Source organism: Narcine bancroftii, chromosome 4 (genome assembly GCF_036971445.1).
Source record: "Narcine bancroftii isolate sNarBan1 chromosome 4, sNarBan1.hap1, whole genome shotgun sequence".
Classification (NCBI taxonomy): Eukaryota; Metazoa; Chordata; class Chondrichthyes; order Torpediniformes; family Narcinidae; genus Narcine; species Narcine bancroftii.
Genome location: NC_091472.1, coordinates 152,824,646 through 152,851,488, shown reverse-complemented (window position 1 = coordinate 152,851,488; position 26,843 = coordinate 152,824,646).

The following is a 26,843-nucleotide window of genomic DNA, read 5'->3' as shown; positions in this document are numbered from 1 at the left end:
GGAATCAGAGGCAGGGAATCAGATGCAGGGAATCAGAGGCGGGGAATCATAGCTGGCGAATTAGAGGAGGGGATTCAGAGTTGGAGAATCAGAGGCGGGGAATCAGATATGGGGAAACAGAGGCGGGGAATCAGAGGTGGGCAAACAGAGGCGGGGAATCAGATATGGGGAATCAGAGGTGGGGAATCAGGGACAGGGAATCAGTGGCAGGGAATCAGACGCGGGGATCAGAGGCGGGGAATCAGAGGCAGGGAATCAGAGGCGGGGAATCAGAGGCAGGGAATCGGATGTGCGGAATCAGAGATGGGGAATCAGAGCTGGGGATTCAGAGGTGGTGAATCAGAGAAGGGGAATCAGAGGCTGGGAATCAGAGGCAGGGAATCAGACGCAGGGAATCAGAGGCGGGGAATCATAGCTGGCGAATTAGAGGAGGGGAATCAGAGTTGGGGAATCAGAGGCGGGGAATCATATATGGGGAATCAGAGGTGGGGAATCAGGGGCAGGGAATCAGTGGCAGGGAATCAGAGGCGGGGAATCATAGCTGGCGAATTAGAGGAAGGGAATCAGAGTTGGGGAAACAGAGGCGGGGAATCAGATATGGGGAATCAGAGGTGGGGAATCAGGGGCAGGGAATCAGTGGCAGGGAATCAGATGCGGGGAATCAGAGACGGGGAATCAGAGGCAGGGAATCAGACACGGGGAATCAGAGGCGGGGAATCAGAGATGGGGAATCAGAGGCGGGGAATCAGAGGCAGGGAATCAGAGGCCGGGAATCAGATGCTGGGAATAAGAGGCCGGGAATCAGAGGTGGGGAAACAGAGGCGGGCAATCAGATATGGGGAATCAGAGGTGGGGAATCAGAGGCGGGGAATCAGTGGCAGGGAATCAGAGGCCGGGAATAAAAGGCGGGGAATCAAAGCTGGGGAATCAGAGGCGGGGAATCAGAGTTGGGGAATCAGAGGAGGGGAATCAGATATGGGGAAACAGAGGCCGGGAATCAGAGGCAGGGAAACAGAGGCGGGGAATCAGATATGGGAAATCAGAGGTGGGGAATTAGAGGTTGCGAATCAGAGGCGGGATATCAGAGGCGGGGAATCAGAGGCAGGGAATCGGATGTGCGGAATCAGAGATGGGGAATCAGAGGTGGGGATTCAGAGGTGGTGAATCAGAGAAGGGGAATCAGAGGCTGGAAATCAGAGGCAGGGAATCAGACGCAGGGAATCAGAGGCGGGGAATCATAGCTGGCGAATTAGAGGAGGGGAATCAGAGTTGGGGAATCAGAGGCGGGGAATCAGAGGCGGGGAATCAGTGGCAGGGAATCAGAGGCCGGGAATAAAAGGCGGGGAATCAAAGCTGGGGAATCAGAGGCGGGGAATCAGAGTTGGGGAATCAGAGGAGGGGAATCAGATATGGGGAAACAGAGGCCGGGAATCAGAGGCAGGGAAACAGAGGCGGGGAATCAGATATGGGAAATCAGAGGTGGGGAATTAGAGGTTGCGAATCAGAGGCGGGATATCAGAGGCGGGGAATCAGAGGCCGGGAATCAGATGCTGGGAATAAGAGGCCGGGAATCAGAGGTGGGGAAACAGAGGCGGGGAATCAGATATGGGGAATCAGAGGTGGGGAATCAGAGGCGGGGAATCAGTGGCAGGGAATCAGAGGCCGGGAATAAAAGGCGGGGAATCAAAGCTGGGGAATCAGAGGCGGGGAATCAGAGTTGGGGAATCAGAGGAGGGGAATCAGATATGGGGAAACAGAGGCCGGGAATCAGAGGCAGGGAAACAGAGGCGGGGAATCAGATATGGGAAATCAGAGGTGGGGAATTAGAGGTTGCGAATCAGAGGCGGGATATCAGAGGCGGGGAATCAGAGGCAGGGAATCGGATGTGCGGAATCAGATATGGGGAATCAGAGGTGGGGATTCAGAGGCAGGGAATCAGATGTGCGGAATCAGAGATGGGGAATCAGAGGCAGGGAATCAGAATCAGAAGCGGGGAATCAGAGGCCGGGAATCAGAGGCCGGGAATCAGATTCTGGGAATAAGAGGCCGGGAATCAGAGGTGGGGAATCAGAGTCCGGGAATCAGAGATGGGGATTCAGAGGCGGGGAATGAGATATGGAGAATCAGAGGCGGGGAATCAGAGGCGGGGAAACAGAGGTGGGGAATCAGATATGGAGAATCAGAGGTGGGGAATCAAAGGCGGTGAATCAGAGATGGGGAATCAGAGGCGGGGAATCAGAGGCAGGGAATCAGATGCGGGGATTCAGAGGCGGGGAATCAGAGCTTGCGAATCAGAGGCGGGGAATCAGAGGTGGGCAATCAGAGCCGGGGAATCAGATATGGGGAATCAGAGGCGGGGAATCAGAGGCGGGGAAACAGAGGCGGGGAATCAGATATGGGGAATCAGAGGTGGGGAATCAGAGGTTGTGAATCAGAGATGGGGAATCAAGGCGGGGAATCAGAGGGAGGGAATCAGACGCGGGGAATCAGAGGCGGGGTTTCAGAGCTGGGGAATCAGAGGCGGGGAATCAGAGTTGTGGAATCAGAGGCAGGGAATCAGATATGGGGAATCAGAGGCGGGGAATCAGAGGCGGGGAAACAGAGGCGGGGAATCAGATATGGGGAATCAGAGGTGGGGAATCAGGGGCAGGGAATCAGTGGCAGGGAATCAGAGGCGGGGAATCTGAGGCGGGGAATCAGAGGCAGGGAATCTGACACGGGGAATCAGAGGCGGGGAATCAGAGATGGCGAATCAGAGGCGGGGAATCAGAGGCAGGGAATCGGACGCCGGGAATCAGAGGCGGGGAATCAGAGTTGGGGAATCAGAGGCGGGGAATCAGAGTTGGTGAATCAGAGGCGGGGAATCAGATATGGGGAAATAGAGGCGGGGAATCAGATATGGGGAATCAGAGGTGTGGAATCAGAGGTTGGGAATCAGAGGCAGGGAATCAGAGGCGGGGAAACAGAGGCGGGGAATCAGATATGGGGAATCAGAGGTGGCGAATCAAAGGCGGTGAAACAGAGATGGGGAATCAGGGCAGGGAATCAGAGGCAGGCAATCAGAGCTGGGGAAACAGAGGCGGGGAATCAGATATGGGGAATCAGAGGTGGGGAATCAGATATGGGGAATCAGAGGCAGGGAATCAGACACGGGGAATCAGAGGCGGGGAATCAGAGATGGCGAATCAGAGGCGGGGAATCAGAGGCAGGGAATCGGACGCCGGGAATCAGAGGCGGGGAATCAGAGTTGGGGAATCAGAGGCGGGGAATCAGAGTTGGGGAATCAGAGGCGGGGAATCAGATATGGGGACATAGAGGCGGGGAATCAGATATGGGGAATCAGAGGTGTGGAATCAGAGGTTGGGAATCAGAGGCAGGGAATCAGAGGCGGGGAAACAGAGGCGGGGAATCAGATATTGGGAATCAGAGGTGGCGAATCAAAGGCGGTGAAACAGAGATGGGGAATCAGGGCAGGGAATCAGAGGCAGGGAATTAGAGCTGGGGAAACAGAGGCGGGGAATCAGATATGGGGAATCAGAGGTGGGGAATCAGGGGCGGGGAATCAGTGGCAGGGAATCTGAGCTGGGGGATCAGAGGTGGGGAATCAGAGCTGGGGAAACAGAGGCGGGGAATCAGATATGGGGAATCAGAGGTGGGGAATCAGGGGCGGGGAATCAGTGGCAGGGAATCAGAGGCCGGGAATAAAAGGCGGGGAATCAGAGCTGGGGAATCAGAGGCGGGGAATCAGAGGTGGGCAATCAGAGCCGGGGAATCAGATATGGGGAATCAGAGGCGGGGAATCAGAGGCGGGGAAACAGAGGCGGGGAATCAGATATGGGGAATCAGAGGTGGGGAATCAGAGGTTGTGAATCAGAGATGGGGAATCAAGGCGGGGAATCAGAGGGAGGGAATCAGACGCGGGGAATCAGAGGCGGGGTTTCAGAGCTGGGGAATCAGAGGCGGGGAATCAGAGTTGTGGAATCAGAGGCAGGGAATCAGATATGGGGAATCAGAGGCGGGGAATCAGAGGCGGGGAAACAGAGGCGGGGAATCAGATATGGGGAATCAGAGGTGGGGAATCAGGGGCAGGGAATCAGTGGCAGGGAATCAGAGGCGGGGAATCTGAGGCGGGGAATCAGAGGCAGGGAATCTGACACGGGGAAGCAGAGGCGGGGAATCAGAGATGGCGAATCAGAGGCGGGGAATCAGAGGCAGGGAATCGGACGCCGGGAATCAGAGGCGGGGAATCAGAGTTGGGGAATCAGAGGCGGGGAATCAGAGTTGGTGAATCAGAGGCGGGGAATCAGATATGGGGAAATAGAGGCGGGGAATCAGATATGGGGAATCAGAGGTGTGGAATCAGAGGTTGGGAATCAGAGGCAGGGAATCAGAGGCGGGGAAACAGAGGCGGGGAATCAGATATGGGGAATCAGAGGTGGCGAATCAAAGGCGGTGAAACAGAGATGGGGAATCAGGGCAGGGAATCAGAGGCAGGCAATCAGAGCTGGGGAAACAGAGGCGGGGAATCAGATATGGGGAATCAGAGGTGGGGAATCAGATATGGGGAATCAGAGGCAGGGAATCAGACACGGGGAATCAGAGGCGGGGAATCAGAGATGGCGAATCAGAGGCGGGGAATCAGAGGCAGGGAATCGGACGCCGGGAATCAGAGGCGGGGAATCAGAGTTGGGGAATCAGAGGCGGGGAATCAGAGTTGGGGAATCAGAGGCGGGGAATCAGATATGGGGACATAGAGGCGGGGAATCAGATATGGGGAATCAGAGGTGTGGAATCAGAGGTTGGGAATCAGAGGCAGGGAATCAGAGGCGGGGAAACAGAGGCGGGGAATCAGATATTGGGAATCAGAGGTGGCGAATCAAAGGCGGTGAAACAGAGATGGGGAATCAGGGCAGGGAATCAGAGGCAGGGAATTAGAGCTGGGGAAACAGAGGCGGGGAATCAGATATGGGGAATCAGAGGTGGGGAATCAGGGGCGGGGAATCAGTGGCAGGGAATCTGAGCTGGGGGATCAGAGGTGGGGAATCAGAGCTGGGGAAACAGAGGCGGGGAATCAGATATGGGGAATCAGAGGTGGGGAATCAGGGGCGGGGAATCAGTGGCAGGGAATCAGAGGCCGGGAATAAAAGGCGGGGAATCAGAGCTGGGGAATCAGAGGCGGGGAATCAGAGTTGGGGAATCAGAGGAGGGGAATCAGATATGGAGAAACAGAGGCCGGGAATCAGAGGCAGGGAAACAGAGGCGGGGAATCAGATATGGGGAATCAGAGGTGGGGAATTAGAGGTTGCGAATCAGAGGCGGGGAATCAGAGGCTGGGAATCAGAGGCAGGGAATCGGATGTGCGGAATCAGAGATGGGGAATCAGAGGTGGGGATTCAGAGGTGGTGAATCAGAAAAGGGGAATCAGAGGCTGGGAATCAGAGGCAGGGAATCAGACGCAGGGAATCAGAGGCGGGGAATCATAGCTGGCGAATTAGAGGAGGGGAATCAGAGTTGGGGAATCAGAGGCGGGGAATCAGATATCGGGAAACAGAGGCGGGGAATCAGAGGCGGGGAAACAGAGGCGGGGAATCAGATATGGGGAATCAGAGGTGGGGAATCAGAGGCAGGGAATCAGATGTGCGGAATCAGAGATGGGGAATAAGAGGCAGGGAATCAGAATCAGAAGCAGGGAATCAGTGGCAGGGAATCAGAGGCCGGGAATAAAAGGCGGGGAATCAGAGGCAGGGAATCGGATGTGCGGAATCAGAATTGGGGAATCAGAGGTGGGGATTCAGAGGTGGTGAATCAGAGAAGGGGAATCAGAGGCTGGGAATCAGAGGCAGGGAATCAGATGCAGGGAATCAGAGGCGGGGAATCATAGCTGGCGAATTAGAGGAGGGGATTCAGAGTTGGGGAATCAGAGGCGGGGAATCAGATATGGGGAAACAGAGGCGGGGAATCAGAGGTGGGCAAACAGAGGCGGGGAATCAGATATGGGGAATCAGAGGTGGGGAATCAGGGACAGGGAATCAGTGGCAGGGAATCAGACGCGGGGATCAGAGGCGGGGAATCAGAGGCAGGGAATCAGAGGCGGGGAATCAGAGGCAGGGAATCGGATGTGCGGAATCAGAGATGGGGAATCAGAGGTGGGGATTCAGAGGTGGTGAATCAGAGAAGGGGAATCAGAGGCTGGGAATCAGAGGCAGGGAATCAGACGCAGGGAATCAGAGGCGGGGAATCATAGCTGGCGAATTAGAGGAGGGGAATCAGAGTTGGGGAATCAGAGGCGGGGAATCATATATGGGGAATCAGAGGTGGGGAATCAGGGGCAGGGAATCAGTGGCAGGGAATCAGAGGCGGGGAATCATAGCTGGCGAATTAGAGGAAGGGAATCAGAGTTGGGGAAACAGAGGCGGGGAATCAGATATGGGGAATCAGAGGTGGGGAATCAGGGGCAGGGAATCAGTGGCAGGGAATCAGACGCGGGGAATCAGAGACGGGGAATCAGAGGCAGGGAATCAGACACGGGGAATCAGAGGCGGGGAATCAGAGATGGGGAATCAGAGGCGGGGAATCAGAGGCAGGGAATCAGAGGCCGGGAATCAGATGCTGGGAATAAGAGGCCGGGAATCAGAGGTGGGGAAACAGAGGCGGGCAATCAGATATGGGGAATCAGAGGTGGGGAATCAGAGGCGGGGAATCAGTGGCAGGGAATCAGAGGCCGGGAATAAAAGGCGGGGAATCAAAGCTGGGGAATCAGAGGCGGGGAATCAGAGTTGGGGAATCAGAGGAGGGGAATCAGATATGGGGAAACAGAGGCCGGGAATCAGAGGCAGGGAAACAGAGGCGGGGAATCAGATATGGGAAATCAGAGGTGGGGAATTAGAGGTTGCGAATCAGAGGCGGGATATCAGAGGCGGGGAATCAGAGGCAGGGAATCGGATGTGCGGAATCAGAGATGGGGAATCAGAGGTGGGGATTCAGAGGTGGTGAATCAGAGAAGGGGAATCAGAGGCTGGAAATCAGAGGCAGGGAATCAGACGCAGGGAATCAGAGGCGGGGAATCATAGCTGGCGAATTAGAGGAGGGGAATCAGAGTTGGGGAATCAGAGGCGGGGAATCAGAGGCGGGGAATCAGTGGCAGGGAATCAGAGGCCGGGAATAAAAGGCGGGGAATCAAAGCTGGGGAATCAGAGGCGGGGAATCAGAGTTGGGGAATCAGAGGAGGGGAATCAGATATGGGGAAACAGAGGCCGGGAATCAGAGGCAGGGAAACAGAGGCGGGGAATCAGATATGGGAAATCAGAGGTGGGGAATTAGAGGTTGCGAATCAGAGGCGGGATATCAGAGGCGGGGAATCAGAGGCCGGGAATCAGATGCTGGGAATAAGAGGCCGGGAATCAGAGGTGGGGAAACAGAGGCGGGGAATCAGATATGGGGAATCAGAGGTGGGGAATCAGAGGCGGGGAATCAGTGGCAGGGAATCAGAGGCCGGGAATAAAAGGCGGGGAATCAAAGCTGGGGAATCAGAGGCGGGGAATCAGAGTTGGGGAATCAGAGGAGGGGAATCAGATATGGGGAAACAGAGGCCGGGAATCAGAGGCAGGGAAACAGAGGCGGGGAATCAGATATGGGAAATCAGAGGTGGGGAATTAGAGGTTGCGAATCAGAGGCGGGATATCAGAGGCGGGGAATCAGAGGCAGGGAATCGGATGTGCGGAATCAGATATGGGGAATCAGAGGTGGGGATTCAGAGGCAGGGAATCAGATGTGCGGAATCAGAGATGGGGAATCAGAGGCAGGGAATCTGAATCAGAAGCGAAAAATCAGAGGCCGGGAATCAGAGGCCGGGAATCAGATTCTGGGAATAAGAGGCCGGGAATCAGAGGTGGGGAATCAGAGTCCGGGAATCAGAGATGGGGATTCAGAGGCGGGGAATGAGATATGGAGAATCAGAGGCGGGGAATCAGAGGCGGGGAAACAGAGGTGGGGAATCAGATATGGAGAATCAGAGGTGGGGAATCAAAGGCGGTGAATCAGAGATGGGGAATCAGAGGCGGGGAATCAGAGGCAGGGAATCAGATGCGGGGATTCAGAGGCGGGGAATCAGAGCTTGCGAATCAGAGGCGGGGAATCAGAGGTGGGCAATCAGAGCCGGGGAATCAGATATGGGGAATCAGAGGCGGGGAATCAGAGGCGGGGAAACAGAGGCGGGGAATCAGATATGGGGAATCAGAGGTGGGGAATCAGAGGTTGTGAATCAGAGATGGGGAATCAAGGCGGGGAATCAGAGGGAGGGAATCAGACGCGGGGAATCAGAGGCGGGGTTTCAGAGCTGGGGAATCAGAGGCGGGGAATCAGAGTTGTGGAATCAGAGGCAGGGAATCAGATATGGGGAATCAGAGGCGGGGAATCAGAGGCGGGGAAACAGAGGCGGGGAATCAGATATGGGGAATCAGAGGTGGGGAATCAGGGGCAGGGAATCAGTGGCAGGGAATCAGAGGCGGGGAATCTGAGGCGGGGAATCAGAGGCAGGGAATCTGACACGGGGAATCAGAGGCGGGGAATCAGAGATGGCGAATCAGAGGCGGGGAATCAGAGGCAGGGAATCGGACGCCGGGAATCAGAGGCGGGGAATCAGAGTTGGGGAATCAGAGGCGGGGAATCAGAGTTGGTGAATCAGAGGCGGGGAATCAGATATGGGGAAATAGAGGCGGGGAATCAGATATGGGGAATCAGAGGTGTGGAATCAGAGGTTGGGAATCAGAGGCAGGGAATCAGAGGCGGGGAAACAGAGGCGGGGAATCAGATATGGGGAATCAGAGGTGGCGAATCAAAGGCGGTGAAACAGAGATGGGGAATCAGGGCAGGGAATCAGAGGCAGGCAATCAGAGCTGGGGAAACAGAGGCGGGGAATCAGATATGGGGAATCAGAGGTGGGGAATCAGATATGGGGAATCAGAGGCAGGGAATCAGACACGGGGAATCAGAGGCGGGGAATCAGAGATGGCGAATCAGAGGCGGGGAATCAGAGGCAGGGAATCGGACGCCGGGAATCAGAGGCGGGGAATCAGAGTTGGGGAATCAGAGGCGGGGAATCAGAGTTGGGGAATCAGAGGCGGGGAATCAGATATGGGGACATAGAGGCGGGGAATCAGATATGGGGAATCAGAGGTGTGGAATCAGAGGTTGGGAATCAGAGGCAGGGAATCAGAGGCGGGGAAACAGAGGCGGGGAATCAGATATTGGGAATCAGAGGTGGCGAATCAAAGGCGGTGAAACAGAGATGGGGAATCAGGGCAGGGAATCAGAGGCAGGGAATTAGAGCTGGGGAAACAGAGGCGGGGAATCAGATATGGGGAATCAGAGGTGGGGAATCAGGGGCGGGGAATCAGTGGCAGGGAATCTGAGCTGGGGGATCAGAGGTGGGGAATCAGAGCTGGGGAAACAGAGGCGGGGAATCAGATATGGGGAATCAGAGGTGGGGAATCAGGGGCGGGGAATCAGTGGCAGGGAATCAGAGGCCGGGAATAAAAGGCGGGGAATCAGAGCTGGGGAATCAGAGGCGGGGAATCAGAGTTGGGGAATCAGAGGAGGGGAATCAGATATGGGGAAACAGAGGCCGGGAATCAGAGGCAGGGAAACAGAGGCGGGGAATCAGAGGCGGGGAAACAGAGGCGGGGAATCAGATATGGGGAATCAGCGGTGGGGAATCAGAGGCAGGGAATCAGATGTGCGGAATCAGAGATGGGGAATAAGAGGCAGGGAATCAGAATCAGAAGCAGGGAATCAGTGGCAGGGAATCAGAGGCCGGGAATAAAAGGCGGGGAATCAGAGGCAGGGAATCGGATGTGCGGAATCAGAATTGGGGAATCAGAGGTGGGGATTCAGAGGTGGTGAATCAGAGAAGGGGAATCAGAGGCTGGGAATCAGAGGCAGGGAATCAGATGCAGGGAATCAGAGGCGGGGAATCATAGCTGGCGAATTAGAGGAGGGGATTCAGAGTTGGGGAATCAGAGGCGGGGAATCAGATATGGGGAAACAGAGGCGGGGAATCAGAGGTGGGCAAACAGAGGCGGGGAATCAGATATGGGGAATCAGAGGTGGGGAATCAGGGGCAGGGAATCAGTGGCAGGGAATCAGACGCGGGGATCAGAGGCGGGGAATCAGAGGCTGGGAATCAGAGGCAGGGAATCAGACGCAGGGAATCAGAGGCGGGGAATCATAGCTGGCGAATTAGAGGAGGGGAATCAGAGTTGGGGAATCAGAGGCGGGGAATCATATATGGGGAATCAGAGGTGGGGAATCAGGGGCAGGGAATCAGTGGCAGGGAATCAGAGGCGGGGAATCATAGCTGGCGAATTAGAGGAAGGGAATCAGAGTTGGGGAAACAGAGGCGGGGAATCAGATATGGGGAATCAGAGGTGGGGAATCAGGGGCAGGGAATCAGTGGCAGGGAATCAGACGCGGGGAATCAGAGACGGGGAATCAGAGGCAGGGAATCAGACACGGGGAATCAGAGGCGGGGAATCAGAGATGGGGAATCAGAGGCGGGGAATCAGAGGCAGGGAATCAGAGGCCGGGAATCAGATGCTGGGAATAAGAGGCCGGGAATCAGAGGTGGGGAAACAGAGGCGGGCAATCAGATATGGGGAATCAGAGGTGGGGAATCAGAGGCGGGGAATCAGTGGCAGGGAATCAGAGGCCGGGAATAAAAGGCGGGGAATCAAAGCTGGGGAATCAGAGGCGGGGAATCAGAGTTGGGGAATCAGAGGAGGGGAATCAGATATGGGGAAACAGAGGCCGGGAATCAGAGGCAGGGAAACAGAGGCGGGGAATCAGATATGGGAAATCAGAGGTGGGGAATTAGAGGTTGCGAATCAGAGGCGGGATATCAGAGGCGGGGAATCAGAGGCAGGGAATCGGATGTGCGGAATCAGAGATGGGGAATCAGAGGTGGGGATTCAGAGGTGGTGAATCAGAGAAGGGGAATCAGAGGCTGGAAATCAGAGGCAGGGAATCAGACGCAGGGAATCAGAGGCGGGGAATCATAGCTGGCGAATTAGAGGAGGGGAATCAGAGTTGGGGAATCAGAGGCGGGGAATCAGAGGCGGGGAATCAGTGGCAGGGAATCAGAGGCCGGGAATAAAAGGCGGGGAATCAAAGCTGGGGAATCAGAGGCGGGGAATCAGAGTTGGGGAATCAGAGGAGGGGAATCAGATATGGGGAAACAGAGGCCGGGAATCAGAGGCAGGGAAACAGAGGCGGGGAATCAGATATGGGAAATCAGAGGTGGGGAATTAGAGGTTGCGAATCAGAGGCGGGATATCAGAGGCGGGGAATCAGAGGCAGGGAATCGGATGTGCGGAATCAGATATGGGGAATCAGAGGTGGGGATTCAGAGGCAGGGAATCAGATGTGCGGAATCAGAGATGGGGAATCAGAGGCAGGGAATCTGAATCAGAAGCGGGGAATCAGAGGCCGGGAATCAGAGGCCGGGTATCAGATTCTGGGAATAAGAGGCCGGGAATCAGAGGTGGGGAATCAGAGTCCGGGAATCAGAGATGGGGATTCAGAGGCGGGGAATGAGATATGGAGAATCAGAGGCGGGGAATCAGAGGCGGGGAAACAGAGGTGGGGAATCAGATATGGAGAATCAGAGGTGGGGAATCAAAGGCGGTGAATCAGAGATGGGGAATCAGAGGCGGGGAATCAGAGGCAGGGAATCAGATGCGGGGATTCAGAGGCGGGGAATCAGAGCTTGCGAATCAGAGGCGGGGAATCAGAGGTGGGCAATCAGAGCCGGGGAATCAGATATGGGGAATCAGAGGCGGGGAATCAGAGGCGGGGAAACAGAGGCGGGGAATCAGATATGGGGAATCAGAGGTGGGGAATCAGAGGTTGTGAATCAGAGATGGGGAATCAAGGCGGGGAATCAGAGGGAGGGAATCAGACGCGGGGAATCAGAGGCGGGGTTTCAGAGCTGGGGAATCAGAGGCGGGGAATCAGAGTTGTGGAATCAGAGGCAGGGAATCAGATATGGGGAATCAGAGGCGGGGAATCAGAGGCGGGGAAACAGAGGCGGGGAATCAGATATGGGGAATCAGAGGTGGGGAATCAGGGGCAGGGAATCAGTGGCAGGGAATCAGAGGCGGGGAATCTGAGGCGGGGAATCAGAGGCAGGGAATCTGACACGGGGAATCAGAGGCGGGGAATCAGAGATGGCGAATCAGAGGCGGGGAATCAGAGGCAGGGAATCGGACGCCGGGAATCAGAGGCGGGGAATCAGAGTTGGGGAATCAGAGGCGGGGAATCAGAGTTGGTGAATCAGAGGCGGGGAATCAGATATGGGGAAATAGAGGCGGGGAATCAGATATGGGGAATCAGAGGTGTGGAATCAGAGGTTGGGAATCAGAGGCAGGGAATCAGAGGCGGGGAAACAGAGGCGGGGAATCAGATATGGGGAATCAGAGGTGGCGAATCAAAGGCGGTGAAACAGAGATGGGGAATCAGGGCAGGGAATCAGAGGCAGGGAATCAGAGCTGGGGAAACAGAGGCGGGGAATCAGATATGGGGAATCAGAGGTGGGGAATCAGGGGCGGGGAATCAGTGGCAGGGAATCAGAGCTGGGGAATCAGAGGTGGGGAATCAGAGCTGGGGAAACAGAGGCGGGGAATCAGATATGGGGAATCAGAGGCAGGGAATCAGACACGGGGAATCAGAGGCGGGGAATCAGAGATGGCGAATCAGAGGCGGGGAATCAGAGGCAGGGAATCGGACGCCGGGAATCAGAGGCGGGGAATCAGAGTTGGGGAATCAGAGGCGGGGAATCAGAGTTGGGGAATCAGAGGCGGGGAATCAGATATGGGGACATAGAGGCGGGGAATCAGATATGGGGAATCAGAGGTGTGGAATCAGAGGTTGGGAATCAGAGGCAGGGAATCAGAGGCGGGGAAACAGAGGCGGGGAATCAGATATGGGGAATCAGAAGTGGCGAATCAAAGGCGGTGAAACAGAGATGGGGAATCAGGGCAGGGAATCAGAGGCAGGGAATCAGAGCTGGGGAAAAAGAGGCGGGGAATCAGATATGGGGAATCAGAGGTGGGGAATCAGGGGCGGGGAATCAGTGGCAGGGAATCAGAGCTGGGGGATCAGAGGTGGGGAATCAGAGCTGGGGAAACAGAGGCGGGGAATCAGATATGGGGAATCAGAGGTGGGGAATCAGGGGCGGGGAATCAGTGGCAGGGAATCAGAGGCCGGGAATAAAAGGCGGGGAATCAGAGCTGGGGAATCAGAGGCGGGGAATCAGAGTTGGGGAATCAGAGGAGGGGAATCAGATATGGGGAAACAGAGGCCGGGAATCAGAGGCAGGGAAACAGAGGCGGGGAATCAGATATGGGGAATCAGAGGTGGGGAATTAGTGGTTGCGAATCAGAGGCGGGGAATCAGAGGCTGGGAATCAGAGGCAGGGAATCGGATGTGCGGAATCAGAGATGGGGAATCAGAGGTGGGGATTCAGAGGTGGTGAATCAGAGAAGGGGAATAAGAGGCTGGGAATCAGAGGCAGGGAATCAGACGCAGGGAATCAGAGGCGGGGAATCATAGCTGGCGAATTAGAGGAGGGGAATCAGAGTTGGGGAATCAGAGGCGGGGAATCAGATATCGGGAAACAGAGGCGGGGAATCAGAGGCGGGGAAACAGAGGCGGGGAATCAGATATGGGGAATCAGAGGTGGGGAATCAGAGGCAGGGAATCAGATGTGCGGAATCAGAGATGGGGAATCAGAGGCAGGGAATCAGAATCAGAAGCAGGGAATCAGTGGCAGGGAATCAGAGGCCGGGAATAAAAGGCGGGGAATCAGAGGCAGGGAATTGGATGTGCGGAATCGGAGATGGGGAATCAGAGGTGGGGATTCAGAGGTGGTGAATCAGAGAAGGGGAATCAGAGGCTGGGAATCAGAGGCAGGGAATCAGATGCAGGGAATCAGAGGCGGGGAATCATAGCTGGCGAATTAGAGGAGGGGATTCAGAGTTGGGGAATCAGAGGCGGGGAATCAGATATGGGGAAACAGAGGCGGGGAATCAGAGGTGGGGAAACAGAGGCGGGGAATCAGATATGGGGAATCAGAGGTGGGGAATCAGGGGCAGGGAATCAGTGGCAGGGAATCAGACGCGGGGATCAGAGGCGGGGAATCAGTGGCAGGGAATCAGAGGCGGGGAATCAGAGGCAGGGAATCGGATGTGCGGAATCAGAGATGGGGAATCAGAGGTGGGGATTCAGAGGTGGTGAATCAGAGAAGGGGAATCAGAGGCTGGGAATCAGAGGCAGGGAATCAGACGCAGGGAATCAGAGGCGGGGAATCATAGCTGGCGAATTAGAGGAGGGGAATCAGAGTTGGGGAATCAGAGGCGGGGAATCATATATGGGGAATCAGAGGTGGGGAATCAGGGGCAGGGAATCAGTGGCAGGGAATCAGAGGCGGGGAATCATAGCTGGCGAATTAGAGGAAGGGAATCAGAGTTGGGGAATCAGAGGCGGGGAATCAGAGTTGGGGAATCAGAGGCGGGGAATCAGATATGGGGACATAGAGGCGGGGAATCAGATATGGGGAATCAGAGGTGTGGAATCAGAGGTTGGGAATCAGAGGCAGGGAATCAGAGGCGGGGAAACAGAGGCGGGGAATCAGATATTGGGAATCAGAGGTGGCGAATCAAAGGCGGTGAAACAGAGATGGGGAATCAGGGCAGGGAATCAGAGGCAGGGAATTAGAGCTGGGGAAACAGAGGCGGGGAATCAGATATGGGGAATCAGAGGTGGGGAATCAGGGGCGGGGAATCAGTGGCAGGGAATCTGAGCTGGGGGATCAGAGGTGGGGAATCAGAGCTGGGGAAACAGAGGCGGGGAATCAGATATGGGGAATCAGAGGTGGGGAATCAGGGGCGGGGAATCAGTGGCAGGGAATCAGAGGCCGGGAATAAAAGGCGGGGAATCAGAGCTGGGGAATCAGAGGCGGGGAATCAGAGTTGGGGAATCAGAGGAGGGGAATCAGATATGGGGAAACAGAGGCCGGGAATCAGAGGCAGGGAAACAGAGGCGGGGAATCAGATATGGGGAATCAGAGGTGGGGAATTAGAGGTTGCGAATCAGAGGCGGGGAATCAGAGGCTGGGAATCAGAGGCAGGGAATCGGATGTGCGGAATCAGAGATGGGGAATCAGAGGTGGGGATTCAGAGGTGGTGAATCAGAGAAGGGGAATCAGAGGCTGGGAATCAGAGGCAGGGAATCAGACGCAGGGAATCAGAGGCGGGGAATCATAGCTGGCGAATTAGAGGAGGGGAATCAGAGTTGGGGAATCAGAGGCGGGGAATCAGATATCGGGAAACAGAGGCGGGGAATCAGAGGCGGGGAAACAGAGGCGGGGAATCAGATATGGGGAATCAGAGGTGGGGAATCAGAGGCAGGGAATCAGATGTGCGGAATCAGAGATGGGGAATAAGAGGCAGGGAATCAGAATCAGAAGCAGGGAATCAGTGGCAGGGAATCAGAGGCCGGGAATAAAAGGCGGGGAATCAGAGGCAGGGAATCGGATGTGCGGAATCAGAATTGGGGAATCAGAGGTGGGGATTCAGAGGTGGTGAATCAGAGAAGGGGAATCAGAGGCTGGGAATCAGAGGCAGGGAATCAGATGCAGGGAATCAGAGGCGGGGAATCATAGCTGGCGAATTAGAGGAGGGGATTCAGAGTTGGGGAATCAGAGGCGGGGAATCAGATATGGGGAAACAGAGGCGGGGAATCAGAGGTGGGCAAACAGAGGCGGGGAATCAGATATGGGGAATCAGAGGTGGGGAATCAGGGGCAGGGAATCAGTGGCAGGGAATCAGACGCGGGGATCAGAGGCGGGGAATCAGAGGCTGGGAATCAGAGGCAGGGAATCAGACGCAGGGAATCAGAGGCGGGGAATCATAGCTGGCGAATTAGAGGAGGGGAATCAGAGTTGGGGAATCAGAGGCGGGGAATCATATATGGGGAATCAGAGGTGGGGAATCAGGGGCAGGGAATCAGTGGCAGGGAATCAGAGGCGGGGAATCATAGCTGGCGAATTAGAGGAAGGGAATCAGAGTTGGGGAAACAGAGGCGGGGAATCAGATATGGGGAATCAGAGGTGGGGAATCAGGGGCAGGGAATCAGTGGCAGGGAATCAGACGCGGGGAATCAGAGACGGGGAATCAGAGGCAGGGAATCAGACACGGGGAATCAGAGGCGGGGAATCAGAGATGGGGAATCAGAGGCGGGGAATCAGAGGCAGGGAATCAGAGGCCGGGAATCAGATGCTGGGAATAAGAGGCCGGGAATCAGAGGTGGGGAAACAGAGGCGGGCAATCAGATATGGGGAATCAGAGGTGGGGAATCAGAGGCGGGGAATCAGTGGCAGGGAATCAGAGGCCGGGAATAAAAGGCGGGGAATCAAAGCTGGGGAATCAGAGGCGGGGAATCAGAGTTGGGGAATCAGAGGAGGGGAATCAGATATGGGGAAACAGAGGCCGGGAATCAGAGGCAGGGAAACAGAGGCGGGGAATCAGATATGGGAAATCAGAGGTGGGGAATTAGAGGTTGCGAATCAGAGGCGGGATATCAGAGGCGGGGAATCAGAGGCAGGGAATCGGATGTGCGGAATCAGAGATGGGGAATCAGAGGTGGGGATTCAGAGGTGGTGAATCAGAGAAGGGGAATCAGAGGCTGGAAATCAGAGGCAGGGAATCAGACGCAGGGAATCAGAGGCGGGGAATCATAGCTGGCGAATTAGAGGAGGGGAATCAGAGTTGGGGAATCAGAGGCGGGGAATCAGAGGCGGGGAATCAGTGGCAGGGAATCAGAGGCCGGGAATAAAAGGCGGGGAATCAAAGCTGGGGAATCAGAGGCGGGGAATCAGAGTTGGGGAATCAGAGGAGGGGAATCAGATATGGGGAAACAGAGGCCGGGAATCAGAGGCAGGGAAACAGAGGCGGGGAATCAGATATGGGAAATCAGAGGTGGGGAATTAGAGGTTGCGAATCAGAGGCGGGATATCAGAGGCGGGGAATCAGAGGCAGGGAATCGGATGTGCGGAATCAGATATGGGGAATCAGAGGTGGGGATTCAGAGGCAGGGAATCAGATGTGCGGAATCAGAGATGGGGAATCAGAGGCAGGGAATCTGAATCAGAAGCGGGGAATCAGAGGCCGGGAATCAGAGGCCGGGTATCAGATTCTGGGAATAAGAGGCCGGGAATCAGAGGTGGGGAATCAGAGTCCGGGAATCAGAGATGGGGATTCAGAGGCGGGGAATGAGATATGGAGAATCAGAGGCGGGGAATCAGAGGCGGGGAAACAGAGGTGGGGAATCAGATATGGAGAATCAGAGGTGGGGAATCAAAGGCGGTGAATCAGAGATGGGGAATCAGAGGCGGGGAATCAGAGGCAGGGAATCAGATGCGGGGATTCAGAGGCGGGGAATCAGAGCTTGCGAATCAGAGGCGGGGAATCAGAGGTGGGCAATCAGAGCCGGGGAATCAGATATGGGGAATCAGAGGCGGGGAATCAGAGGCGGGGAAACAGAGGCGGGGAATCAGATATGGGGAATCAGAGGTGGGGAATCAGAGGTTGTGAATCAGAGATGGGGAATCAAGGCGGGGAATCAGAGGGAGGGAATCAGACGCGGGGAATCAGAGGCGGGGTTTCAGAGCTGGGGAATCAGAGGCGGGGAATCAGAGTTGTGGAATCAGAGGCAGGGAATCAGATATGGGGAATCAGAGGCGGGGAATCAGAGGCGGGGAAACAGAGGCGGGGAATCAGATATGGGGAATCAGAGGTGGGGAATCAGGGGCAGGGAATCAGTGGCAGGGAATCAGAGGCGGGGAATCTGAGGCGGGGAATCAGAGGCAGGGAATCTGACACGGGGAATCAGAGGCGGGGAATCAGAGATGGCGAATCAGAGGCGGGGAATCAGAGGCAGGGAATCGGACGCCGGGAATCAGAGGCGGGGAATCAGAGTTGGGGAATCAGAGGCGGGGAATCAGAGTTGGTGAATCAGAGGCGGGGAATCAGATATGGGGAAATAGAGGCGGGGAATCAGATATGGGGAATCAGAGGTGTGGAATCAGAGGTTGGGAATCAGAGGCAGGGAATCAGAGGCGGGGAAACAGAGGCGGGGAATCAGATATGGGGAATCAGAGGTGGCGAATCAAAGGCGGTGAAACAGAGATGGGGAATCAGGGCAGGGAATCAGAGGCAGGGAATCAGAGCTGGGGAAACAGAGGCGGGGAATCAGATATGGGGAATCAGAGGTGGGGAATCAGGGGCGGGGAATCAGTGGCAGGGAATCAGAGCTGGGGAATCAGAGGTGGGGAATCAGAGCTGGGGAAACAGAGGCGGGGAATCAGATATGGGGAATCAGAGGCAGGGAATCAGACACGGGGAATCAGAGGCGGGGAATCAGAGATGGCGAATCAGAGGCGGGGAATCAGAGGCAGGGAATCGGACGCCGGGAATCAGAGGCGGGGAATCAGAGTTGGGGAATCAGAGGCGGGGAATCAGAGTTGGGGAATCAGAGGCGGGGAATCAGATATGGGGACATAGAGGCGGGGAATCAGATATGGGGAATCAGAGGTGTGGAATCAGAGGTTGGGAATCAGAGGCAGGGAATCAGAGGCGGGGAAACAGAGGCGGGGAATCAGATATGGGGAATCAGAAGTGGCGAATCAAAGGCGGTGAAACAGAGATGGGGAATCAGGGCAGGGAATCAGAGGCAGGGAATCAGAGCTGGGGAAAAAGAGGCGGGGAATCAGATATGGGGAATCAGAGGTGGGGAATCAGGGGCGGGGAATCAGTGGCAGGGAATCAGAGCTGGGGGATCAGAGGTGGGGAATCAGAGCTGGGGAAACAGAGGCGGGGAATCAGATATGGGGAATCAGAGGTGGGGAATCAGGGGCGGGGAATCAGTGGCAGGGAATCAGAGGCCGGGAATAAAAGGCGGGGAATCAGAGCTGGGGAATCAGAGGCGGGGAATCAGAGTTGGGGAATCAGAGGAGGGGAATCAGATATGGGGAAACAGAGGCCGGGAATCAGAGGCAGGGAAACAGAGGCGGGGAATCAGATATGGGGAATCAGAGGTGGGGAATTAGTGGTTGCGAATCAGAGGCGGGGAATCAGAGGCTGGGAATCAGAGGCAGGGAATCGGATGTGCGGAATCAGAGATGGGGAATCAGAGGTGGGGATTCAGAGGTGGTGAATCAGAGAAGGGGAATAAGAGGCTGGGAATCAGAGGCAGGGAATCAGACGCAGGGAATCAGAGGCGGGGAATCATAGCTGGCGAATTAGAGGAGGGGAATCAGAGTTGGGGAATCAGAGGCGGGGAATCAGATATCGGGAAACAGAGGCGGGGAATCAGAGGCGGGGAAACAGAGGCGGGGAATCAGATATGGGGAATCAGAGGTGGGGAATCAGAGGCAGGGAATCAGATGTGCGGAATCAGAGATGGGGAATCAGAGGCAGGGAATCAGAATCAGAAGCAGGGAATCAGTGGCAGGGAATCAGAGGCCGGGAATAAAAGGCGGGGAATCAGAGGCAGGGAATTGGATGTGCGGAATCGGAGATGGGGAATCAGAGGTGGGGATTCAGAGGTGGTGAATCAGAGAAGGGGAATCAGAGGCTGGGAATCAGAGGCAGGGAATCAGATGCAGGGAATCAGAGGCGGGGAATCATAGCTGGCGAATTAGAGGAGGGGATTCAGAGTTGGGGAATCAGAGGCGGGGAATCAGATATGGGGAAACAGAGGCGGGGAATCAGAGGTGGGGAAACAGAGGCGGGGAATCAGATATGGGGAATCAGAGGTGGGGAATCAGGGGCAGGGAATCAGTGGCAGGGAATCAGACGCGGGGATCAGAGGCGGGGAATCAGTGGCAGGGAATCAGAGGCGGGGAATCAGAGGCAGGGAATCGGATGTGCGGAATCAGAGATGGGGAATCAGAGGTGGGGATTCAGAGGTGGTGAATCAGAGAAGGGGAATCAGAGGCTGGGAATCAGAGGCAGGGAATCAGACGCAGGGAATCAGAGGCGGGGAATCATAGCTGGCGAATTAGAGGAGGGGAATCAGAGTTGGGGAATCAGAGGCGGGGAATCATATATGGGGAATCAGAGGTGGGGAATCAGGGGCAGGGAATCAGTGGCAGGGAATCAGAGGCGGGGAATCATAGCTGGCGAATTAGAGGAAGGGAATCAGAGTTGGGGAAACAGAGGCGGGGAATCAGATATGGGGAATCAGAGGTGGGGAATCAGGGGCAGGGAATCAGTGGCAGGGAATCAGACGCGGGGAATCAGAGACGGGGAATCAGAGGCAGGGAATCAGACACGGGGAATCAGAGGCGGGGAATAAGAGATGGGGAATCAGAGGCGGGGAATCAGAGGCAGGGAATCAGAGGCCGGGAATCAGATGCTGGGAATAAGAGGCCGGGAATCAGAGGTGGGGAAACAGAGGCGGGCAATCAGATATGGGGAATCAGAGGTGGGGAATCAGAGGCGGGGAATCAGTGGCAGGGAATCAGAGGCCGGGAATAAAAGGCGGGGAATCAAAGCTGGGGAATCAGAGGCGGGGAATCAGAGTTGGGGAATCAGAGGAGGGGAATCAGATATGGGGAAACAGAGGCCGGGAATCAGAGGCAGGGAAACAGAGGCGGGGAATCAGATATGGGAAATCAGAGGTGGGGAATTAGAGGTTGCGAATCAGAGGCGGGATATCAGAGGCGGGGAATCAGAGGCAGGGAATCGGATGTGCGGAATCAGAGATGGGGAATCAGAGGTGGGGATTCAGAGGTGGTGAATCAGAGAAGGGGAATCAGAGGCTGGAAATCAGAGGCAGGGAATCAGACGCAGGGAATCAGAGGCGGGGAATCATAGCTGGCGAATTAGAGGAGGGGAATCAGAGTTGGGGAATCAGAGGCGGGGAATCAGAGGCGGGGAATCAGTGGCAGGGAATCAGAGGCCGGGAATAAAAGGCAGGGAATCAAAGCTGGGGAATCAGAGGCGGGGAATCAGAGTTGGGGAATCAGAGGAGGGGAATCAGGGGCAGGGAATCAGTGGCAGGGAATCAGACGCGGGGAATCAGAGACGGGGAATCAGAGGCAGGGAATCAGTCACGGGGAATCAGAGGCGGGGAATCAGAGATGGGGAATCAGAGGCGGGGAATCAGAGGCAGGGAATCAGAGGCCGGGAATCAGATGCTGGAAATAAGAGGCCGGGAATCAGAGGTGGGGAAACAGAGGCGGGGAATCAGATATGGGGAATCAGAGGTGGGGAATCAGAGGCGGGGAATCAGTGGCAGGGAATCAGAGGCCGGGAATAAAAGGCGGGGAATCAAAGCTGGGGAATCAGAGGCGGGGAATCAGAGTTGGGGAATCAGAGGAGGGGAATCAGATATGGGGAAACAGAGGCCGGGAATCAGAGGCAGGGAAACAGAGGCGGGGAATCAGATATGGGAAATCAGAGGTGGGGAATTAGAGGTTGCGAATCAGAGGCGGGATATCAGAGGCGGGGAATCAGAGGCAGGGAATCGGATGTGCGGAATCAGATATGGGGAATCAGAGGTGGGGATTCAGAGGCAGGGAATCAGATGTGCGGAATCAGAGATGGGGAATCAGAGGCAGGGAATCAGAATCAGAAGCGGGGAATCAGAGGCCGGGAATCAGAGGCCGGGAATCAGATTCTGGGAATAAGAGGCCGGGAATCAGAGGTGGGGAATCAGAGTCCGGGAATCAGAGATGGGGATTCAGAGGCGGGGAATGAGATATGGAGAATCAGAGGCGGGGAATCAGAGGCGGGGAAACAGAGGTGGGGAATCAGATATGGAGAATCAGAGGTGGGGAATCAAAGGCGGTGAATCAGAGATGGGGAATCAGAGGCGGGGAATCAGAGGCAGGGAATCAGATGCGGGGATTCAGAGGCGGGGAATCAGAGCTTGCGAATCAGAGGCGGGGAATCAGAGGTGGGCAATCAGAGCCGGGGAATCAGATATGGGGAATCAGAGGCGGGGAATCAGAGGCGGGGAAACAGAGGCGGGGAATCAGATATGGGGAATCAGAGGTGGGGAATCAGAGGTTGTGAATCAGAGATGGGGAATCAAGGCGGGGAATCAGAGGGAGGGAATCAGACGCGGGGAATCAGAGGCGGGGTTTCAGAGCTGGGGAATCAGAGGCGGGGAATCAGAGTTGTGGAATCAGAGGCAGGGAATCAGATATGGGGAATCAGAGGCGGGGAATCAGAGGCGGAGAAACAGAGGCGGGGAATCAGATATGGGGAATCAGAGGTGGGGAATCAGGGGCAGGGAATCAGTGGCAGGGAATCAGAGGCGGGGAATCTGAGGCGGGGAATCAGAGGCAGGGAATCTGACACGGGGAATCAGAGGCGGGGAATCAGAGATGGCGAATCAGAGGCGGGGAATCAGAGGCAGGGAATCGGACGCCGGGAATCAGAGGCGGGGAATCAGAGTTGGGGAATCAGAGGCGGGGAATCAGAGTTGGTGAATCAGAGGCGGGGAATCAGATATGGGGAAATAGAGGCGGGGAATCAGATATGGGGAATCAGAGGTGTGGAATCAGAGGTTGGGAATCAGAGGCAGGGAATCAGAGGCGGGGAAACAGAGGCGGGGAATCAGATATGGGGAATCAGAGGTGGCGAATCAAAGGCGGTGAAACAGAGATGGGGAATCAGGGCAGGGAATCAGAGGCAGGGAATCAGAGCTGGGGAAACAGAGGCGGGGAATCAGAGGCGGGGAAACAGAGGTGGGGAATCAGGGGCGGGGAATCAGTGGCAGGGAATCAGAGCTGGGGAATCAGAGGTGGGGAATCAGAGCTGGGGAAACAGAGGCGGGGAATCAGATATGGGGAATCAGAGGCAGGGAATCAGACACGGGGAATCAGAGGCGGGGAATCAGAGATGGCGAATCAGAGGCGGGGAATCAGAGGCAGGGAATCGGACGCCGGGAATCAGAGGCGGGGAATCAGAGTTGGGGAATCAGAGGCGGGGAATCAGAGTTGGGGAATCAGAGGCGGGGAATCAGATATGGGGACATAGAGGCGGGGAATCAGATATGGGGAATCAGAGGTGTGGAATCAGAGGTTGGGAATCAGAGGCAGGGAATCAGAGGCGGGGAAACAGAGGCGGGGAATCAGATATGGGGAATCAGAGGTGGCGAATCAAAGGCGGTGAAACAGAGATGGGGAATCAGGGCAGGGAATCAGAGGCAGGGAATCAGAGCTGGGGAAAAAGAGGCGGGGAATCAGATATGGGGAATCAGAGGTGGGGAATCAGGGGCGGGGAATCAGTGGCAGGGAATCAGAGCTGGGGGATCAGAGGTGGGGAATCAGAGCTGGGGAAACAGAGGCGGGGAATCAGATATGGGGAATCAGAGGTGGGGAATCAGGGGCGGGGAATCAGTGGCAGGGAATCAGAGGCCGGGAATAAAAGGCGGGGAATCAGAGCTGGGGAATCAGAGGCGGGGAATCAGAGTTGGGGAATCAGAGGAGGGGAATCAGATATGGGGAAACAGAGGCCGGGAATCAGAGGCAGGGAAACAGAGGCGGGGAATCAGATATGGGGAATCAGAGGTGGGGAATTAGTGGTTGCGAATCAGAGGCGGGGAATCAGAGGCTGGGAATCAGAGGCAGGGAATCGGATGTGCGGAATCGGAGATGGGGAATCAGAGGTGGGGATTCAGAGGTGGTGAATCAGAGAAGGGGAATAAGAGGCTGGGAATCAGAGGCAGGGAATCAGACGCAGGGAATCAGAGGCGGGGAATCATAGCTGGCGAATTAGAGGAGGGGAATCAGAGTTGGGGAATCAGAGGCGGGGAATCAGATATCGGGAAACAGAGGCGGGGAATCAGAGGCGGGGAAACAGAGGCGGGGAATCAGATATGGGGAATCAGAGGTGGGGAATCAGAGGCAGGGAATCAGATGTGCGGAATCAGAGATGGGGAATCAGAGGCAGGGAATCAGAATCAGAAGCAGGGAATCAGTGGCAGGGAATCAGAGGCCGGGAATAAAAGGCGGGGAATCAGAGGCAGGGAATCGGATGTGCGGAATCGGAGATGGGGAATCAGAGGTGGGGATTCAGAGGTGGTGAATCAGAGAAGGGGAATCAGAGGCTGGGAATCAGAGGCAGGGAATCAGATGCAGGGAATCAGAGGCGGGGAATCAAAGCTGGGGAATCAGAGGCGGGGAATCAGAGTTGGGGAATCAGAGGAGGGGAATCAGATATGGGGAAACAGAGGCCGGGAATCAGAGGCAGGGAAACAGAGGCGGGGAATCAGATATGGGAAATCAGAGGTGGGGAATTAGAGGTTGCGAATCAGAGGCGGGATATCAGAGGCGGGGAATCAGAGGCAGGGAATCGGATGTGCGGAATCAGATATGGGGAATCAGAGGTGGGGATTCAGAGGCAGGGAATCAGATGTGCGGAATCAGAGATGGGGAATCAGAGGCAGGGAATCTGAATCAGAAGCTGGGAATCAGAGGCCGGGAATCAGAGGCCGGGAATCAGATTCTGGGAATAAGAGGCCGGGAATCAGAGGTGGGGAATCAGAGTCCGGGAATCAGAGATGGGGATTCAGAGGCGGGGAATGAGATATGGAGAATCAGAGACGGGGAATCAGAGGCGGGGAAACAGAGGTGGGGAATCAGATATGGAGAATCAGAGGTGGGGAATCAAAGGCGGTGAATCAGAGATGGGGAATCAGAGGCGGGGAATCAGAGGCAGGGAATCAGATGCGGGGATTCAGAGGCGGGGAATCAGAGCTTGCGAATCAGAGGCGGGGAATCAGAGGTGGGCAATCAGAGCCGGGGAATCAGATATGGGGAATCAGAGGCGGGGAATCAGAGGCGGGGAAACAGAGGCGGGGAATCAGATATGGGGAATCAGAGGTGGGGAATCAGAGGTTGTGAATCAGAGATGGGGAATCAAGGCGGGGAATCAGAGGGAGGGAATCACACGCGGGGAATCAGAGGCGGGGTTTCAGAGCTGGGGAATCAGAGGCGGGGAATCAGAGTTGTGGAATCAGAGGCAGGGAATCAGATATGGGGAATCAGAGGCGGGGAATCAGAGGTGGGGAAACAGAGGCGGGGAATCAGATATGGGGAATCAGAGGTGGGGAATCAGGGTCAGGGAATCAGTGGCAGGGAATCAGAGGCGGGGAATCTGAGGCGGGGAATCAGAGGCAGGGAATCAGACACGGGGAATCAGAGGCGTGGAATCAGAGATGGCGAATCAGAGGCGGGGAATCAGAGGCAGGGAATCGGACGCCGGGAATCAGAGGCGGGGAATCAGAGTTGGGGAATCAGAGGCGGGGAATCAGAGTTGGTGAATCAGAGGCGGGGAATCAGATATGGGGAAATAGAGGCGGGGAATCAGATATGGGGAATCAGAGGTGTGGAATCAGAGGTTGGGAATCAGAGGCAGGGAATCAGAGGCGGGGAAACAGAGGCGGGGAATCAGATATGGGGAATCAGAGGTGGCGAATCAAAGGCGGTGAAACAGAGATGGGGAATCAGGGCAGGGAATCAGAGGCAGGGAATCAGAGCTGGGGAAACAGAGGCGGGGAATCAGATATGGGGAATCAGAGGTGGGGAATCAGGGGCGGGGAATCAGTGGCAGGGAATCAGAGCTGGGGAATCAGAGGTGTGGAATCAGAGCTGGGAAACAGAGGCGGGGAATCAGATATGGGGAATCAGAGGCAGGGAATCAGACACGGGGAATCAGAGGCGGGGAATCAGAGATGGCGAATCAGAGGCGGGGAATCAGAGGCAGGGAATCGGACGCCGGGAATCAGAGGTGGGGAATCAGAGTTGGGGAATCAGAGGCGGGGAATCAGAGTTGGGGAATCAGAGGCGGGGAATCAGATATGGGGACATAGAGGCGGGGAATCAGATATGGGGAATCAGAGGTGTGGAATCAGAGGTTGGGAATCAGAGGCAGGGAATCAGAGGCGGGGAAACAGAGGCGGGGAATCAGATATGGGGAATCAGAGGTGGCGAATCAAAGGCGGTGAAACAGAGATGGGGAATCAGGGCAGGGAATCAGAGGCAGGGAATCAGAGCTGGGGAAACAGAGGCGGGGAATCAGATATGGGGAATCAGAGGTGGGGAATCAGGGGCGGGGAATCAGTGGCAGGGAATCTGAGCTGGGGGATCAGAGGTGGGGAATCAGAGCTGGGGAAACAGAGGCGGGGAATCAGATATGGGGAATCAGAGGTGGGGAATCAGGGGCGGGGAATCAGTGGCAGGGAATCAGAGGCCGGGAATAAAAGGCGGGGAATCAGAGCTGGGCAATCAGAGGCGGGGAATCAGAGTTGGGGAATCAGAGGAGGGGAATCAGATATGGGGAAACAGAGGCCGGGAATCAGAGGCAGGGAAACAGAGGCGGGGAATCAGATATGGGGAATCAGAGGTGGGGAATTAGAGGTTGCGAATCAGAGGCGGGGAATCAGAGGCTGGGAATCAGAGGCAGGGAATCGGATGTGCGGAATCAGAGATGGGGAATCAGAGGTGGGGATTCAGAGGTGGTGAATCAGAGAAGGGGAATCAGAGGCTGGGAATCAGAGGCAGGGAATCAGACGCAGGGAATCAGAGGCGGGGAATCATAGCTGGCGAATTAGAGGAGGGGAATCAGAGTTGGGGAATCAGAGGCGGGGAATCAGATATCGGGAAACAGAGGCGGGGAATCAGAGGCGGGGAAACAGAGGCGGGGAATCAGATATGGGGAATCAGAGGTGGGGAATCAGAGGCAGGGAATCAGATGTGCGGAATCAGAGATGGGGAA